The sequence below is a fragment of the Hylobates moloch genome, unplaced genomic scaffold, assembly GCF_009828535.3.
Source record: "Hylobates moloch isolate HMO894 unplaced genomic scaffold, HMol_V3 SCAFFOLD_3, whole genome shotgun sequence".
NCBI classification, from domain to species: Eukaryota; Metazoa; Chordata; class Mammalia; order Primates; family Hylobatidae; genus Hylobates; species Hylobates moloch.
In genome coordinates, this window is record NW_026652278.1 from 11710446 (window position 1) to 11730398 (window position 19953).

Below are 19953 nucleotides of genomic sequence, written 5' to 3' on the forward strand. Positions count from 1 at the left end.
CTCTACTAAAAATACAAAATTAGCCGGGCATGAAGGTGCATGCCTTGTAATCCCAGCTACTTGGGAGGCTGAGGCAGGAGAATTGCTTGAACCTGGGAGGTGGAGGTTGCAGTGAGCAGAGATCAGGCCATCACACTCCAGCCTGGGCAACAAGAGCAAAACTCTATCTCATAAAAAAAAAAAAAGAAAGAAAGAAAGAAAAATCCCAGTTCCCAATGATACCAACATAATTATTCTTCTCCTCTATCTTGTAACACACACACATACACACACACACACACACACACACACATCAGTCTCAAAATAACAATATTAACACTGTCACTAATAATATATTTTCAGAAAATAGTAATTCAGTTTAAGAACCTACTATGTGGAGATTTACTCGAGCTACTAAGACTCTCCATTGATATTTGGGACAATCACACATGGACAGGAACTAGGACCTCACTCAGGATTCAGCAAAGGAATGAGTTGGACGAGTTGGAGTTGGTCTCGGCAGTGACTGCAGAGAAGACTTCGAAAACTGTGAAGCCCAGGTAGAGAGGGTCTACAGTTGTCCCTATATGTACCACTGCAATAAGACTAATGACAAAAATCTTCGGTCACCTGTTGTCAGACTTGCATGTTAAACATTATTCTCCTCCTAAGTAGCCTGGCTTCCTTTTAGGCCAAAACTAATTACTTTTGAGCTCCTGGTTGGCAGACACAGCTTCATAGGATGTTGCATCTAAAAGGAACTGCAGATTCAGGGAATATGGAGTCTAACCTGCTTATTTTACAGATGAGGAAACTGGGTGTTGGAAGGGTGTGGTTTGCTTATGGCATGTTTGAATGCGTGATGCAGTAGGAAACGCTCCTTTGGTCACCTTTCACTGAATTTGGGAGTGCGGAAGCTTTAAATCCAAATAATTTGCAAAATAATTTATTATGACTTAGGTTAAACGTTATCAGGGCTATCAGATCAGAAAATATCAAATGGATAAGCAAGTCTAATGTCTAGTTCTCTCTTATGTTATCTGACCACACTATCTAATAGCATGCATTTAAGAGTGATCAAATCACAAAATCTAGAAGACAATGCTATGCCACATGCAGTTAATCTTTTTGATAATAAAGAGGAAGGACAATACCTTCGAAGGCACCTGAGTCAGTTTTCTAGGTTTCTGATCCCTTCCGGAAGAAATGAAAACCTAATAGAAAAAAAAAAAAGACTGTACAAAGGATTTAAACATTTTATCCACAGAAAAAAATTAAATTACCAATAAGCACATGAAAAGATAAGCAACTTGACTCATAGTTGAAGAAACGCAAGTCATACCATCAGCAGACATACCTTTTCTCACTTGCAGAATTGTCAAAAATGTAAACAGGTGATAGCCAGTGTTAGGAATACCATGGGGAAATAAGCACTAAATACACTGTGGCTTGGAGCATAAAACAATGTGACAGTGTGCCTCTACATTTTGACAGTATCTTGACAATCTCTCTCAAAATTCAAGATGGACATATCTTTTGTAAACCAAAAATAAAACTCTAAGGCTCCTCAACCATCTGAACGGACCCTTCCTCTTGGCCAAGGGCATTCCAAGTTAACCTGAAAAAACTAGTTCAGGCCACAATGACCGGGGGAGCTGGACATGCTTCATTATACCCTCCTCCTTCTTGGAATTACTGATAGAACAGACTCTCTCAGTCTGATAAGAAGCATTTACAGTCTGTTATCTCTGAAGCGCCGCTACCTGGAGGCTTCATCTGTGTGATAAAACCTTGGTCTCCACAACCACTAATCTAACCCAGACAATCCATTCTATTGATAATAACTTTCAACCAATTGCCAACCAGAAAATCTTTAAATCTATTTATAACCTGGAAGGAGCCCCCTGCCCCCACACATGAAGAATGTGATCCCCGCATATGAGGAAGCCACTTAGCAAGTGATGTTCTTCCAAAAAAAAAAAAAAAAAAATTAATAAACTATAATAAGGTAAATGCCCCTATAAGCCCCAGGCAGGTTAAGCAATAGAACTTTGCCAGGTACCCCAGAAGGCCTTCCTGTACTCAGTCATAGTCACAAATGCCTTCCTCTCCCCAAAGTCACCACTATTCTTTATTCTTTTTTTTTTTTTGAGATTCAGAGTCTTGCTCTGTTGCCCAGACTGGAATGCAGTGGCGTGATCTTGGCTCACTGCAAGCTCCGCCTCCTGGGTTCAAGCGATTCTCCCACCTCAGCCTCCCAAAAGCTGAGACTACAGGGATGCACCCCCACACCTAATTAATTTTTGTATTTTTTGTTAGAGAGGGGGTTTCACCATGTTGGCCAGGCTGGTCTTGAACTCCTGACCTCAAATGATCCTCCGGCCTCAGCCTCCCAAAGTGCTGGGATTGCATGCATGAACCACTGCATATTCTAACCACCACTATTCTAACTTTATAGCAATCCCCTCCATGACTTCCTATACTATAGTATTCCCCCTTATTGCTTCCTTTGACCCATAACGTCCCCCTCCATACTTTGTTTTTCTTATGATTTATCTGAGTTGTCTGACAGTCAGTAGAGTTTCCCCCAGGCAGAATTTTTGCTAATCATACATGCATGATGCAATTCAACAAGTCCTCCTGTGCTCTGCGGATCCAGGGGCTTGATCAGACTCGGGTTTGATCCCTTTGGCAGACTACAGGAGACGCGTAATGTCTTGTTTCTGTTTTGGGGGTGTTAGCAGCTTTTAAGACTCGATGCCTGGGTCCACTAATTACCTTAGGGAGGGGTTGCAAAATGGTGATATTCTATCATTTGTTAGCTAGAATTATATAAGAAAATGCTTCTTCTCGTCTACTGTTACCCTGTTGTAAAGTTCACATAGGAAATGAAGGATAAATGTTAGGCCCTTTCCCTTTATTTACCAGTTTTCATGAGACTGAATTCTTTATTCTCTGAAGATGACCAATTAGGTATACACACGCACATGCATATGTCTATATATTAATATATATATATAATCATGAATCCATGGATTTAACCTATTAATGAATTTTAATCCATTGCAATCATTATCCTCATTAAAGCACATAATGTCTCATCTTTGACCAGTGGGAGGTTAGTGAGCACTTCTTGATAATAAATCATTCATTCATTTGCTCATTCACTTAACTTCTAGTCATGCATACATATTAAAGGCAAGACTGCATGATAGAACCAGTTAATGTAGAGGATAAAAACGAAGTATGGTCTCTGTCCACAAAAAGCTCACTTTCTATAATGAGAAATGACATATATACAGATTGCAACTGGAAGTTGTTATAATAGAAGATGTAGAAATAAAGATGTGTAGTAATTTGGAGGTAAGGCTGCTATGATAAGTTAAAGAATCATCAAGTATCTAGGCCTCTTCTTTGCTCTGCCATCCTTGGCATGGGGATTCCATTTCTGATCTAAGACAGCCGCTCCACCTCCTGCCGTGATGTCTAAATCTGTCCAGCAAGAAAGGGGAAGAGGAAAGGGGATGTGTCGGTCTCCTTCTCTTCAAGGACTACACTGGGATGTTGCACACGTCACTTCTGCTTACCTGCCACTGGCCAGAACTTAGTCTCTCAGTCAGAGCTTAGTGTCTTGGCCACACCTAGCTGCAAGGGAGGCTGAGAAACATAGTCTTTCATGGGGGACCACTGCCTTTTCACTCAGCTATGTGAAATTGTGTAGACCACCAGTTCTCAAACTTTAATGTGCATATAAATCACCTGGAATCTGGTAAAGTGAAGATTTGGATTCTGTAGGCCTGGTTGAATAGGTGGCTGAGGATGTTGCAATCTTGCAGTTCTTTTTTTTTTCCTTTGTCCATGAGGCATTTTATTTGTAAATATGTATTACAGCTCTAGAAAAAGAATCCCAGGATTTTCCCTACTGTGTGTTTTGTCTTGCTTCTTTGTGGTCCATGATCCCAGCTGAGATTATTAGTACAATGAACCCAAACTGGCGGGATGGAAGCGGGTTATTCTGTCATTTTTCTAGATCTCTGGGTTGCACATCAAATCTGGGGCTGATGACTCCACACTTGTTTAGCCTGCCTGTGAGGTTCCTAACAACTTTCCCAGCTCTGTGATCATCAATGATTTCAAATTCGCCAATGAAACCATGCTTCATCATCACAGTGAGAAAACAGATGATGACTTTGGAGCACAGCCTAATAAGAACCTGGTGTTTCCCTCTCTTTTTGGCATTGTTGATGCTCTTGAGAACATCAGCCAGGACATTCATGCGCACCATGTGGCAGCGCAGAAAGATGATGGAAAGAGGACAGGAGGGAGGGGCGCACAGAGTTATGGGTGGAATCTTGCAGTTCTAACAGGCTCGTGGGTGAAGCTGATGCTGTTGGTTCTTGGGCCATACTCAAGTAGACACTTGAAGATTGTTGACAGCCTCATGGGAAGGTCTGTCTGCTTAGGGTGGCTCAGCCTTCAAGGCTGAGTGTTTGTTAACCTGTTCTCGTTGTTTCTGCAACTATTTGGGCAAAAGCCTTTGGAGAGCATTGCATCTTCATATTAAATACAAAGATTGGCCTGGTGCGGTGGCTCATGCCTGTAATCCTAGCACTTTGAGAGGCCGAGGCAGGCAGATCATTTGAGGTCAAGAGTTTGAGATGAGCCTGGCTAACATGGTGAAACCCCATCTCTACTAAATATTTAAAAAAAAAAAAAAATTAGCCGAGTGTGGTGGCACATACCTGTAGTCCCAGCTACTCAGGAGGCTGAGGCAGGAGAATCACTTAAACCTGGGAGGCAGAGGTTGCAGTGAGCCGAGATTGCACCATTGCACTCCAACTTGGGTAACAAGAGCTAAACTCCATCTCAAAACAAAACAAAACAAAAACAAAGAAAAGATAATGGCCAGTGTACAAAGTGTAACTAGGAGGCTCTTTGCCTAAATTAATTTGTATATTAGCTTTTGTTTAAAATTTGGAGATTTCCTTGGGAAATAGTATTACTAACATAGTAATAATACTAATGAATTATTTTCTAAAGTCAAAAATAAATCACATTAGCACACATTTCTTGGCACTATAAATATTTAGATTTGTGGTCTTCATCCAATTTTCTTCAAACACTTTCAAAAGTGTGAAAAATTATATTTTTTGCTAGTATAAATAGCATTTTTATTTCCTAGAGAAATCTAACTACTCCAAGGCCCTTGAAGTAGGCTATCTTTTACATTTTGTTAATAAAAATAGAAGCAAGGCTCCAGGAGAAGCGTGGCCTCCTCGGCCTGGGGCACCCACCCTTGCTGTGCTATCTTGCCTTCACCTCCATGTCTGAGCGTAGACTGAACTGTGAGCCCCAGGATGGCAGAACTGCATCCCATAGTCCAGAACAATCCTGGTCCCTAAGGTTGGAGTTTGGAGGTTGGATTTCTTGATTTGTTTTGTACCTAGCAATTGGCCTGTTCTGCTTAGCCTGGCAACACCTGGAAAAGGGGCTTTGACCTCCCTTTGGCAAGGCATAAAGAGGGCTTATCAGAATAGCATAGGAGGGGTCAGGCACTGTAATCCCAGCACTTTGGGAGGCCGAGATGAGTGGATCACTTGAGGCCAGGACTTTGAGATCAGCCTGGCCAACATGGCCAAACCCTGTCTCTACTAAAAATACAAAAAAAAAAAATAGCTGGGCGTGGTGGCATGCACCTGTAATTCCAGCTTTTCAGGAGGCTGAGGCACGAGAATCATTTGAACTGGGAGGCAGAGGTTGCAGTGAGCCGAGATCGTGCCACTGGACTCCAGCCTGGGTAACAGAGTGAAACTCTGTCTCCAAAAAAAAAAAAAGAATAGCACAGGATCGTCAGGAAAATTATCAGAGGTAAGGGAAGTGAACCATTGAGTGCTATGCAAACATAGAGCACTACTCTTGTGTAATAATAATGATAACTATTATTATTAGTTTCTGGGTATTGCCATGTGTCAGGAAATAAATGCTTTATATAATTCTCTCTTTTAATTATCTTAAAAGTTGTATGACATAGGTGCTATTTTCGTCTTTCTTTATTTATTTTTTTGAGATGGAGTTTCACTCTTGTTGCCCAGGCTGGAGTGCAATGGTGCAATCTTGGCTCACTGCAACCTCCGCCTCCTGGGTTCAAGCGATTCTCCTGCCTCAGCCTCCCGAATAGTGGGATTACAGGCATATGCCATCACGCACGGCTAATTTTTTGTATTTTTAGTAGAGTCAGGATTTCTCCATGTTGGTCAGGCTGGTCTGGAATGCCCGACCTCAGGTGATCCGCCCGCCTCAGCCTCCCAAAGTGCTGGGATTACAGGCGTGAGCCACCGCGCCCGGCCATCTCTATTTTAGAAATGGAGAAACTGAGGCTCTAAAAGACTCAGTAACTTGCCTGAGGTCACATGGCTGAGCAGCCAGAGTCAAGATTCAAACCCAGGCCTTCAGATTCCAGAGCTCGGGCTCTGAAATTGGACACTTGAAAATCGGTTTCTATTGTAAGAACATATTTTTGGATGTGTTCAAGCTTGAGTCTGGATTTTGAAATCACAATTATGTTTAGTTTCTTTTAATATTCCAAAATGTGTCTCTAGCTACCTGGAGTGCCTCCTGGTGACTTTTAGTTCCTGGTGGCTGAAATGCAGTCTTTGTCAATTCCTCGTATGTGCATCCAAAGTGTAGGCCTGTGCAAGCTCTGCGCCTCAGCATCACATGTGTGGGTGAGTGAAGCCTCTGGACTTGTGGTTCACCCTACGGGCAGGAGAGGAGAAAAGGAATGGGGACATGGAAGAAGGAAGATAAAGAAGCAGGGACTCATGGATGCCCCCCCGCCCCTCCCATGGAGATCATGCAATCTGCCAGGACAATTATCTCACCCCATCCTGTGTGTTGTAGTCCAGATAATGTTTAATTCCCCCCTCCCTCCAACTTCGAAAATCACTTACCCCACAGTGTATAAAATAGGAATGCTGTGTGCTTTAGAAAGAGGCACAAAAATGGAAAGAGAATTTACCTTACCCCCTCTGGGCATCTCAATGGGCATTTTTAAAGATGCTTAATGAAGCATGGGGCTTCTTTGGCGATGACTTACATTCAGGCTGCAAGCTTGGGATTATTTTCTTCCCCAGCCCCTGAATAGGAGCGAGGGCGCCTCTCTTCTCTCTCTCCCCACCCCCACCTGCAACTCCACACAGCTCCCATCTACCACCCCCAACCCGGGTGGCAAATTTCCCGTGGCTCCCTCCCCCAAATCAGCCTGAAAATAGCGCTCAGAGGGAGAGAAAGAGGCTTTGGGGAGTGTGACCTGAGCAGTCAGCTTAGGTGAAATGTGCACAATAAACTTCTCTCTGGACTGAATTGTTCTGTAAAGTGGCAATCACTTCCCAGACAGACAGGCCCTAGAGGACCCGCCATTCTGCATCTTTTAATCACGGTTGCTATGGAGAAGGCCACTATTGCATTAGAGAAAGCGCCATAACGCAATTAACACATAGTTCAGTTGTTCCTCATCCCTTTTGGGTCCAGGGCAGAGGGGGTGATGGAGTATGGTTTTCCCTGGGGCACGAAGGAGACAGTAGGCCAAACAGGGCAGGGAGGATTCCCAGGAAGGAAACAGCAGCACAGGACTGGGTTGTAGATGAAGGGATGTCCAAAGGAAAACCGGGCTTAAAATTAGCAGAACCTCGGGGTTGAGGGTTTCAAAGCAAAGCAAACCAAAATAAATAAATAAAGAAGAGCCTCTGCTGGTTACTTTTTGGTTTTGGAAATATCCCGAAAAATCTCTACACATCCTCTGGTGAAATGGATTTTCTACTATTTCTTATTTCAATGTGCTGCATTTTCTTTTCTTTTCGAGAACAGGGACAAACCCAGTAGTCCAGCCGAGTATGGTGTAGATGCAACCGCCTCTGCTGTTTTAAACTCTGTTTTGCAAGCTCATTTGCAAAACAAGGAAGATAAGTTTTTCTACGTAACTGAGCCATCAGTAGAAGCATTTCCCAGAGTGTCCGCCTGGCTAGAAAAAGGAAATACTAGTGAAAACGATGAGATTTCTGGTTATGAAATAGGGACTTGAGGACCTGTTTTCTAAAGTAACTACGTTCCGAGTATTTCCCAAGAACGGGGCTGTAGCTTGATGCTTTCTCCTCGCCTTTCTCTGGCTGTGTAGAGTAAGAGACTCAAGCAACAATTTAACTCTCAATTAACAGTATTTAAAAGAAAAAAAAAAAGAAGGTGTATTCAAGCATCCTCTTTTAAGAATCAGCCTGGAAAGGGGAGGGCAGTGGAAAAGCTGGCCCGCAAAGCAGAACGGGAGCGTATATGTCTTGTATATAGATGTTTTGTATCACCCCTAATTAGCTAATGTATTTCTTTCCGCCGGACTCTTGGAGGAATTCTCAAGCGTGAACCCTGGCGCCCCTGGAGACCGCAGAAAAGCAAATGACACCGAATTTTCCCTTCTTAATTAAAATGTTAAACAGGGTTAAGATGCCAAGCTTCATCAGAGATATTTGTTCCCCTGGTGAACTCTGAGCCCTGCTGGGGTTCAGTTCAATGGGAGTTATTTGAGTCAACACATGTTATTAAGTTTCCAAATGTAATCAGCCCAGATATTTTAATGGAAACTTTCTCCATTCTTTTAATAAGCATGTGGTTTGGTTAAAAAAGCACTTGGGTTAGGTGCCCTGCATTGCCCTTCTGTAACCAAATCGCATAGCAACAGGCAGCTGTCTCTACAAAGCCAGGCAGGCTCGGCAAGGGGCAGCTGGCAGGAGCCCAGCCCCCAGCCCCGGTGTTTGGCCAGGCATAAATATCTTCAATGGGATTAGAATGTTTAAGGGGCTAAAGGCTGTGGGAAAACTTTTGTCTGCCATATTTATCTCTTCTGCTGTTGTGTCTTAACATTTCCACTTGGGGGGAAAACGGGGTTAAAAGTAAGAACAAATGTTTTGATGGGTTTATTTTGAATTATGAATCCGCGGATCTGCATAATTGCCTGTGGGCCTCAGCCTGCTTCTCACTGTGCCTTCTGGGGACCAGAGGATAGGTGGACAGGGAAGGCAGTGGGAATCAACACCAGGGAAGGACTTCAGCGTAGGGAATTAATTACATGGGGTTGAGGGGAGATGCTTCTCTCCCTGGGCAGATGCTTGGTATCTTAGAGACAGGTTTCGGGCTTGCAGCCGTGCTGCTGGGGTACCCGTGATGCAAGAGCAGGTTCCGGAGGAAGGAAAGAACTGGGAGGCAGATGTTTCTGTCTCCTGGTCTGCGGCTCCACATAACTTGGGGGGATGCTGCATTCAAGGCTGGGCAAGGTATTCCTCTCTTATGAGATGAACTGTGTTCCATCCCCCAAAATTCGTATGTTCAAGTCCTAACCCCTGGTACCTCTGAGTGACTGTATTTGTAGAGAGGGTCTCAAAAGAGGTAATTATGTTAATAAGAGGCCATTAGGGTGGGCCTTAATCCAATCTGACTCATGTCTTTATAAAAAGAGAAAGTCTGGACACAGAAAGGGACAGCAAGGATGCATGCACACAAAGAAAACACCATGTGGGGCACAGCAAGAAGGTGGCCGTCTGCAAGCCACTGAGGGAGGCCTCAGGAGAAACCAAACCTGCTGACACCTTGATCTTGGACTTCATCCTCCAGAACTGTGAGAAAATCAATTTCTGTTGTTTAAGATTCCCAGTCTGTGGCGTTGTGTTATGGCAGTCCTAGCAAGTTAATCATCCCCTCAAAGTCTTTTCCAACCCCACTAGAGATGTTGACAATCATGTGTCAGAAGAAGCAGGAATAAGGGCCCGAAGACAACCTAGGCCACAGACCAAATTCTCTCTCTCCTTTCTCTCTATCCCTCTCTGGAGAGAAACAAAAGTCACAATACTGAATGAAAGAGGCTGCCATCTAAGCAGTGTTAGCACATCCCCACACTGCACAAGTGAGCTAGGGAAATCTTCACCCCCCTGCCAAAGAGATGAGCAGAGTTGGAAGTGGAGGGGTAGGCATTCTCCAACTTTAAGCAAAGCTGATATATTAAACTTAGACTTGAAAAGAGATACATTTAAGATTTATGATTTGCTTTATAGAAATGACTCTTCACTTTGCAAAAGTACACGTCAAAAACATTAAATACAGACTCCTTAGGTATATCTAGAATGGATTTAATGTAGAAAAATCTGGTTTGTACAAAATTTCTTTCAGAAACACTTGCATGAAGTAGGTCCACCCATTCAGAGGATAAGGTACTGATGAGTAACTGAGATCTTTTTCTTGCGTTGGTTATGGTCAGCAACGGGAGCTGTACAACCAGACACGTGACAAGTAAAGCTTAATAGATGAATAGATACACCCATAAATATCTATATGCATTTCTACCCATTTATAGGTGACTATATATACATTTCCACACACACGTGCATATATATGAGTATATGGATATACATGATCCATACACACGTACGCTATTTCTTGCTGTTGAAATCTTCATTAAAGAGCAATTTATTCAGTGCTTGCTCCATTTGCTATTGCTCTGTGGTGCTTAGAATACAAAGACAACACATATTTTCTGCATCTGCATGAGTCTGCAATCTACTAAAGGATGAGCTATGGAAATAAATAACAGGTGATCTGAATATGATAGACACTTATGCGACCGTTAGGGAAGCAGGAGCCTAGGAGAGCCAGAGGAGCGTCATTTTAAGTTCAGCGCTATCTTCAGACTAACTAACAAGGGCCACATTCCTCGTCAATCACGACGCAGCATCATAAGAGGTTTATGATTGAAGAAACAGCTTAGAGATACCTGCAAAGACACACTCCTACAAAAGAAAGTCCAGATGTCCCAATATCCATAACAATATATACTCTCAAGATAATTATAGTTATGCTTTGATGTGCTTATGCGCTAACATGCCAAGGATAGTTTTCTTTAAATCAGCAGAATAATAAATTTTGTCATGCTGTCAGCCCACCCGCACATAGACATAGCTTAGCTTAGCTTTCACATAGACAAGACCCCGATATAAGAAAATCTTAAAGCACAAGGCATTCCCCCTCTTGCTTTCTGAGGCTGCCCTGCTCTGTAACTGAGCAGCTTTCAAGAAAACTCTCTCTTCTCACTGTGCTCTGTGACTCACCTTGAATTCCTTCCTGCACAAGATCCAAGAACCCTCTCTTGGGGTCTGAATCAAGACCCCTTGTTCTGGCAACCCAAGCACACGGGGGATGCCCACCCATGTGACTATTCCAGGGCTGCAATTCCAGTGTCCTCTCCTGTCCACCTCTCATGAAGTCCAGTCTCAGTGTGTCTGGGTCACCTGCCTCTTCTGACCTCCACTTTAGAGAGGAGGAAAAAGAGAATTCTGAGCCAAGATGTGGTCAAATAGATACTCGACCTGTGTAAAGGCAGTAAAAACATTAATATTTAATAAAATATATTGCAAATTTGTCTTAGGCTGGTAACATAAGTTTCTCTTACCTGAAACTGGTCTCAGAGAGAATCTAAAAAGCAGATAGGAAGCAGTTCAATTTTATTTCCTGCCCTTACAACCCAAAGCTTGCACTGGTCTCTTGGTTGTGTGATTCCAGTATTTTTACACCTTCCTGGAGAATGTGTATGTTTCACCCATCCATGTTCTTCCGTCTACCTCCCCCTGTACCTGTCTGCATTGAGATTCCTTCACTCTCCAATGCTGTAGAAACCTCTAAGTGCCCTCCATCACCCACCTTGTTTTGTGTCCTGAATAATGGTCCTAGTGCACAATTGCAATGATATCATTCCCCTAATCAAGAGCCATCAGTGGCTGGACATGGTGGTTCACTCCTATAATCCCAGCACTTTGAGAGGCCAAGGAAGGAGGATTGCTTGAGTCCAAGAGTTCAAGACCAATCTGGGCAACATAATGAGAACTTGTCTCTACAAAAAATTAAAAATTAACTGGATGTAGTGGTGCATTCCTGTGGTCCCAGTTACTTGGGAGGCTGAGGTGGGAGGATAGCTTGGGTTTGGGAGGTCAAGGCTGCAGTGAGCTGTGATCTCACCACTATACTCCAGCCTGGGTAACAGAGTGAGGTCCTATCTCTCAACAGATAAATAAATGAATGAAGAGCCATCAGCATCTTCCCATTCAGGTATACGTGACATTTATTAGCTGCTCTCAATGTGCTACTTATGCATATATGAGGCTTACAGAACAAAGTCCTAACTACTAAACAGCATTTGAGGGGCTGTATGCCCAGGACCCACCTGGCTCTCAGACACTTCAGTCAAACTCTGTGGCCTGCCCAGGCGTCCAAGGCTTGGTCCTGGCTGCACCACCAGCCAGCACACCTCTGCTGTCACCTCCCCCGTCATTGCTGTGCTCCTCCCCAGCCTAGAACAGTTTACAATCACTGAAAAGGGAAAGGCAAGGCCATGAACCTGTTTATATAAAAGAACAAGAATCATGCAATAAGCAATACACACACCAAAGCAAAAACAAAAACAAAAAATCCCACCAACTTTGGTTTAGTAAAAAAATCTTTGAAGAAAAGATACTAAAATGGCCGGGCATGGTGGCTCATACCTGTAATCCCAGCACTTTGGGAGGCCGAGGCAGGTGGGTCACCTGAGGTCAGGAGTTTGAAACTAGCCTGGCCAACACAGTGAAACCCCATCTCTACTAAAAATACAAAAATTAGCCAGGTGTGATGGCGGGCGCCTGTAATCCCAGCTACTCAGGGAGGCTGAAGCATGAAAATCGCTTGAACCCAGGAGGCAGAGGTTGCAGTGAGCCGAGATTGCGCCATTGCACTCCAGCCTGGGTGACAGGGGGAGACTCCATCTCAAAAAAAAAAAAAAGGTACTAAAATAGTGGTAATTTTGAGGTAATGAGTCATGCATGTGGGTTTTGTTTTTGTTTTTACTACTGTGTTTCCCAAACTTGTAATAGCAAATATATTTTTGTTTTAATAATAATAAAAAAAAGCCCAAACATGCATATTCTTCAAGATCTAACCCAAATTCCACTTAAAATAGTAGAAAACGAGTATGAGCTTTTAGATGTTTGAACTGAAGTTCAGACCCTGCTACCACGACCAAGCAGCCTCGGGAGACACATCTGTAATATGGGATAGTGCCTTATAAAATGTAGAGGGTGAAATATAATGTCCTAAACCACTTAGCATATTGTTATGTAGTAGAGCAGCTGTCCCCAAACTTTTTGGCACCAGGGATCAGTTTTGGGGAAGATGATTTTTCCATGGACAGGTGAGGGGGAGAGGAGGATGGTTTCGAGATGAAACTGTTCCACCTCAGATCATCAGGCATTAGTTCGATTCTCATAAGGAGCATGTAACCCAGATCCCTTGCACGTGCAGTTCACAATAGGGTTCGTGCTCCTATGAGAATCTAATGCTGCTGCTGATCTGAGAGGAGGTGGAACAGGTAGTACTGCTCATCTGCCCACCGCTCATCTCCTGCTGTGTGGCTCAGTTCCTAACAGGCCACGCAGACTGGTAGCAGTCCACAGCCCAGGGGTTGAGGATCCCTTTAGTAGAGGATGAATACACTTTAATTCCCTTCTCTTTCTCTCCCTCCACAAAGCCTGAAGCCCCATCAGGCATGACTCTCATCTTACCTGTGTGTGTCCACTGTGGCCCTACTGTGGGCTTTGATTATTTGCATGTCCTCGACTGAATGGAGAAACTGTGAATAGGGCTGGTATTTAGTCATCTCTGTATTCCTTGAAGCCCCCCACTCTTCCCATGATGGTATGTTAAACTATTTGAGTATTTGTTAAACTGGAGTAAATAATCAATCTCTGTATTGAAATGAAGAATCTACCAGAATGTTCTCAAGAATCCAAGATTCGATGAAAAACAGACTCAACCAGAACAAGAAAAACCAAATGAAAAAAGAGTAGTCATTTTAAACTCACTTTAAAGTCATAACTATCAGAAAATTCAGAATTATGACTCCCTTTCCCACCATAACCTTTTCACATCACACATATGTAATAGAGGCAGTAAAAGTTAACACGACATTCGGTAGTACACGCTACAAACAGATTGCACGATGCGGTTGAGTTATTGTGGCAATGGGAATCATAACTTTGAATTTCCTCACTTTTATGCATCTGTAATAGCATCAGCCGTAACTATGCATTAGTGGCCCGGTTTACACTCAGAACCCAAACTGTATTTATAACAGGAAACAAGAGAAATAAGCTACCATTTACCAGGCCTTGAAACTGCCCGTGACCTCTTGGGTTTTTTTTTTTTTTTTTTTTATACTTTAGGGTTTTAGGGTACATGTGCACAATGTGCAGGTTTGTTACATATGTATCCATGTGCCACGTTGATTTCCTGCACCCATTAACTCATCATTTAGCATTAGGTGTATCTCCTAATGCTGTCCCTCCCCCCTCCCCCCACCCCACAACAGTCCCCGGAGTGTGATGTTCCCCTTCCTGTGTCCATGAGTTCTCATTGTTCAATTCCCACCTATGAGTGAAAACATGCGGTGTTTGGTTTTTTGTCCTTGCGATAGTTTACTGAGAATGATGTTTTCCAGTTTCATCCATGTCCCTACAAAGGACACGAACTCATCATTTTTTATGGCTGCATAGTATTCCATGGTGTATATGTGCCACATTTTCTTAATCCAGTCTATCGTTGTTGGACATTTGGGTTGGTTCCAACTCTTTGCTATTGTGAATAGTGCCGCAATAAACATACGTGTGCATGTGTCTTTATAGCAGCATGATTTATAGTCCTTTGGGTATATACCCAGTAATGGGATGGCTGGGTCAAATGGTATTTCTAGTTCTAGATCCCTGAGGAATCGCCACACTGACTTCCACAATGGTTGAACTAGTTTACAGTCCCACCAACAGTGTAAAAGTGTTCCTATTTCTCCACATCCTCTCCAGCACCTGTTGTTTCCTGATTTTTTAATGATGGCCATTCTAACTGGTGTGAGATGGTATCTCACTGTGGTTTTGATTTGCATTTCTCTGATGGCCAGTGATGATGAGCATTTCTTCATGTGTTTTTTGGCTGCATAAATGTCTTCTTTTGAGAAGTGTCTGTTCATGTCCTCTGCCCACTTTTTGATGGGGTTGTTTGTTTTTTTCTTGTAAATTTGTTTGAGTTCATTGTAGATTCTGGATATTAGCCCTTTGTCAGATGAGTAGGTTGCAAAAATTTTCTCCCATTCTGTAGGTTGCCTGTTCACTCTGATGATAGTTTCTTTTGCTGTGCAGAAGCTCTTTAGTTTAATGAGATCCCATTTGTCAATTTTGGCTTTTGTTGCCATTGCTTTTGGTGTTTTAGACATGAAGTCCTTGCCCACGCCTATGTCCTGAATGGTATTGCCTAGGTTTTCTTGTAGGATTTTAATGGTTTTAGGTCTAACATATAAGTCTTTAATCCATCTTGAATTAATTTTTGTATAAGGTGTAAGGAAGGGATCCAGTTTCAGCTTTCTACATATGGCTAGCCAGTTTTCCCAGCACCACTTATTAAATAGGGAATCCTTTCCCCATTTCTTGTTTTTGTCAGGTTTGTCAAAGATCAGATAGTTGTAGCTATGCGGCATCATTTCTGAGGGCTCTGTTCTGTTCCATTGATCTATGTCTCTGTTGTGGTACCAGTACCATGCTGTTTTGGTTACTGTAGCCTTGTAGTATAGTTTAAAGTCGGGTAGTGTGATGCCTCCAGCTTTGTTCTTTTGGCTTAGGATTGACTTGGCAATGCGGGCTCTTTTTTGGTTCCATATGAACTTTAAAGTAGTTTTTTCCAATTCTGTGAAGAAAGTCATTGGTAGCTTGATGGGGATGGCATTGAATCTATAAATTACCTTGGGCAGTATGGCCATTTTCACAATATTGATTCTTCCAACCCATGAGCATGGAATGTTCTTCCATTTGTTTGTATCCTCTTTTATTTCATTGAGCAGTGGTTTGTAGTTCTCCTTGAAGAGGTCCTTCACATCCCTTGTAAGTTGGATTCCTAGGTATTTTATTCTCTTTGAAGCAATTGTGAATGGGAGTTCACTCATGATTTGGCTCTCTGTTTGTCTGTTATTGGTGTACAAGAATGCTTGTGATTTTTGTACATTAATTTTGTATCCTGAGACTTTGCTGAAGTTGCTAATCAGCTTAAGGAGATTTTGGGCTGAGACAATGGGGTTTTCTAGATATACAATCATGTCATCTGCAAACAGGGACAATTTAAATTCCTTGACAAATACACCCTCCCAAGACTAAACCAGGAAGAAGTTGAATCTCTGAATAGACCAATAACAGGTTCTGAAATTGTGGCAATAATTGATAGCTTACCAACCAAAAAGAGTCCAGGACCTGATGGATTCACAGCTGAATTCTACCAGAGATACAAGGAGGAACTGGTACCATTCCTTCTGAAACTATTCCAATTGATAGAAAAAGAGGGAATCCTCCCTAACACATTTTACGAAGCCAGCATCGTCCTGATACCAAAACCTGGCAGAGACATAACCAAAAAAGAGAATTTCAGACCAATATCCTTGATGAACATTGATGCAAAAATCCTCAATAAAATACTGGCAAACCGAATCCAGCAGCACATCAAAAAGCTTATCCACCATGATCAAGTGGGCTTCATCCCTGGGATGCAAGGCTGGTTCAACATACGCAAATCAATAAATGTAATCCAGCATATAAACAGAACCAAAGACAAAAACCACATGATTATCTCAATAGATGCAGAAAAGGCCTTTGACAAAATTCAACAACCCTTCATGCTAAAAACTCTCAATAAATTAGGTATTGATGGGACGTATCTCAAAATAATAAGATCTATCTACGACAAACCCACAGCCAATATCATACTGAATGGGCAAAAACTGGAAGCATTCCCTCTGAAAACTGGCACAAGACAGGGATGCCGTCTCTCACCGCTCCTATTCAACATAGTGCTGGAAGTTCTGGCCAGAGCAATCAGGCAGGAGAAGGAAATAAAGGGTTTTCAATTAGGAAAAGAGGAAGTCAAATTGTCCCTGTTTGCAGATGACCTCTTGGGTTTTATAGGGCTTTATCCGAGTTTTCCGAGTGACCATTATCAGAAAGACACTGGAATAAATGGGTTATTTTCCCCATTCACATAGCATTGTGCTTGGCTTTACCAAACAGTATTTATTTTTTCATGAACATAAATGCTTTTAGGGAGGGGCTGTAGCACTGTAGCACTGGTGGTTGTCTGTGACACGCAGCTTGTGGTAGGAAGCTCTGGGCTTTATTAAAATTGGGACTAATGCTTGCTGCTCATGCAACACCTGTCTCTGCGGGCTTTCAGAGAATTCCAAAATGTCACCTCTAGAAGAAGCCACCCACCCCAGGGAGATGCAGGACGTAACACCTTGGGTTAAGAGGTGCGCTGGTTTTCCGTTGCCACGCCACAAAGATGTCTCACAAGACCCTGAGCTTGATTCTGTGGTTCTGTGGCCTTCAGGGAGCTCTGCGCCAGAATTCGCTGGGCCTGTAAACGGCTTCTGTCCCTCAAAAGATGTGCGGACAATGAGTCAAGGATGCCTATCGCATGACTAATGATTCTGCCAGGCATGAAATTCTCCTGCATGCTCACCTTCATCCTCCATTCTTGTTGCAACCCTTAATCATGAATGTCTTCTCTCAAGGTGGAGAATGGATGAAGACTCTCTTTTCAGGAGTCTTTATACACCTGAAGGTTGTTATTAAGATTTTCCTCACCATCTTCTCCAGCCTAAATCAATCCAGTATGCCTTGAATGTTTCTTCCTGGGCCTTGTTTTCTTACCCTTTGATCATTACTGTCATTTTCTCAGAGGAGCTCCAAAGAGTCCACTCTCTGGGGCATAAACACACAGTCGCCAGATGAAAAAGTGCAGGCTTAAGGATTGACTGTAAAATCATTTTGAGCCCGAGGTGAAACTAGTAACAGCTCCCAGAAAAAAATTTTAAAGCACTCATCCAAATCAATATCAATAAACCAAAAACAGCATCTCTCTCTCTCCCTCTCTCTCTGTCTCTCTCAATCACACACACACACACACACACACACACACACACACACACACGAATATTTAAGGATGGTGGAGAGATTGAGCAGGAGTCTATTTATGAGCTTGTTTCTTCTGAGGAAAGTCGGTTCGTGATGAATGGTCATGAACTTGGAATGTTTTAAGCTCTTACATTTTATTTTCTATTTAGTTGACTTTGGTGAATGTCATTTGGTGATTCCTGTCAGGGTTGCATTTTGGAAAATGGCAAACACCTCCTTGGCAATACTTTAGAGGAAAAATCTCAGCAAGTGTTGGGGTGAAGGCCAGGCAGCCAGTGCCTGTGAGCCAGCCAGTGAGGTCAGTGTGGTCTTTATTTAGGGGGACGGAAGGAGAGGCAAAATTGTTTGTTAAATAAAATGCCTTTGATATTTGTACGAACTTCAGGAAGTACAGAACTAATTTCAGTAAATCCCCAAACAAAGGGGGTAATGCTGGCAGTTTTATGCTTTTTGCAGGTATGTCTGGATACGTGATTATTTTGCAAGAGGTCCCAGGAAGAGCGAGACTGGAAGAAAAGTCGGAGATTTTAGTCCCATCAGTTAAATTACCTGACATGTCAATCTCCTTTCATTTTCAGGTGGTAGCATAAGCAATGGGTGAGTGTTTTTCCATGGGGTGTATAAAGACCAGATGAAAGTCAAAAGGTTTTCTAGGCCGGGCACGGTGGCTCACATCTGTAATCCCAGCACTTTGGGAGGCTGAGGTGGGTGGATCACGAGGTCAGGAGATCGAGACCATCCTGGCTAACATGGTGAAACCCCATCTCTACTAAAAAATAAAAAAAATTAGCTGGGCATGGTGGTGGGCGCCTGTAGTCCCAGCTACTCGGGAGGCTGAGGCAGGAGAATGGCGTGAACCCGGGAGGCGGAGCTTGCAGTAAGCCAAGATTGTGCCACTGCACTCCAGCCTGGGTGACAGAGCAAGACTCCGTCTCAAAAATAAATAAGTACATAAATTTTTTTTTAAAAAAAGATTTTCTAAGAAATTTGATGAAGCTCAATATTTCTTATTCAATTCATTGGGGGTCTTTCAAACACAAACACTAAAACCACAAACAAAGTGTTTAAGTTCTTGGCTAAAGCACTTTGGTTGTGATAGGGGATGTGGTGATTATTAATAGGCTCTTTTCTTACTAATTCTGGGGGGACCGTGGAAACCTGTGTCCTAAGAGGGCTTAAGCTATTGTATCCAGGAGTCATGGCAAATGGACTCCATCCACTTGCCTGTTCAGTTAGGTACCTTCGGACCTCAAGTACTTTTAAGGTCACAAAAACCTCTGGTGGAGTTTACTGTGGTGTACTCAGAATAAGGATTTTTTTTAAAACTTGCTATGTGGATTTATCATCCATATGCTGTTTTCGGAGTTTGGTACCTTGAAATAAAGGCATATATTCAGTGAGAGAGATTTGTAAAAATAATAAAGACAAAAAGCAAAAATGAAGGCCGGGCGCAGTATCTCATGCCTGTAATCCCAGCACTTTGGGAGGCTAAGGCAGGCGGATCACCTAAGGTCATGAGTTTGAGGCCAGCCTGGCCAACATGGTGAAACCCCATCTCTACAAAAAATACAAAAATTAGCTGGGTGTGGTGGCAGGCACCTGTAATCCCAGCTACTCAGGAGCTGAGGCAGGAGAATTGCTTGAACCCAGGAGGTGGAGGTGACAGTGAGCCAAGATCGAGCTACTGCACTCCAGCCTTGGGGACAGAGCAAGACTCCATCTCACAAAAAAAAAAAAAAGATCACCAACCACATAGTGGGAGAGGAGTCATGGTGGTTGGAGATGATTTTATCTGGAATGTGCAGGTAGATGAAGCAGGATTAAATTTGACTGTGAGTGAAAGAAAGCCCAAAGTAACATGGGTTTATATGAGAGAGGAGTTTATTTCCCTCTCCTATAAATGTCCAAG

At 42.8% G+C, this 19953-nt stretch overlaps 1 pseudogene; it reads right to left on the minus strand.

Annotated features, from left to right (window-relative positions):
• Nucleotides 1-3872: 3872 nt before the first annotated feature.
• Nucleotides 3873-4264, minus strand: LOC116478385 (small ribosomal subunit protein uS8-like; annotated as a pseudogene).
• Nucleotides 4265-19953: the final 15689 nt, after the last annotated feature.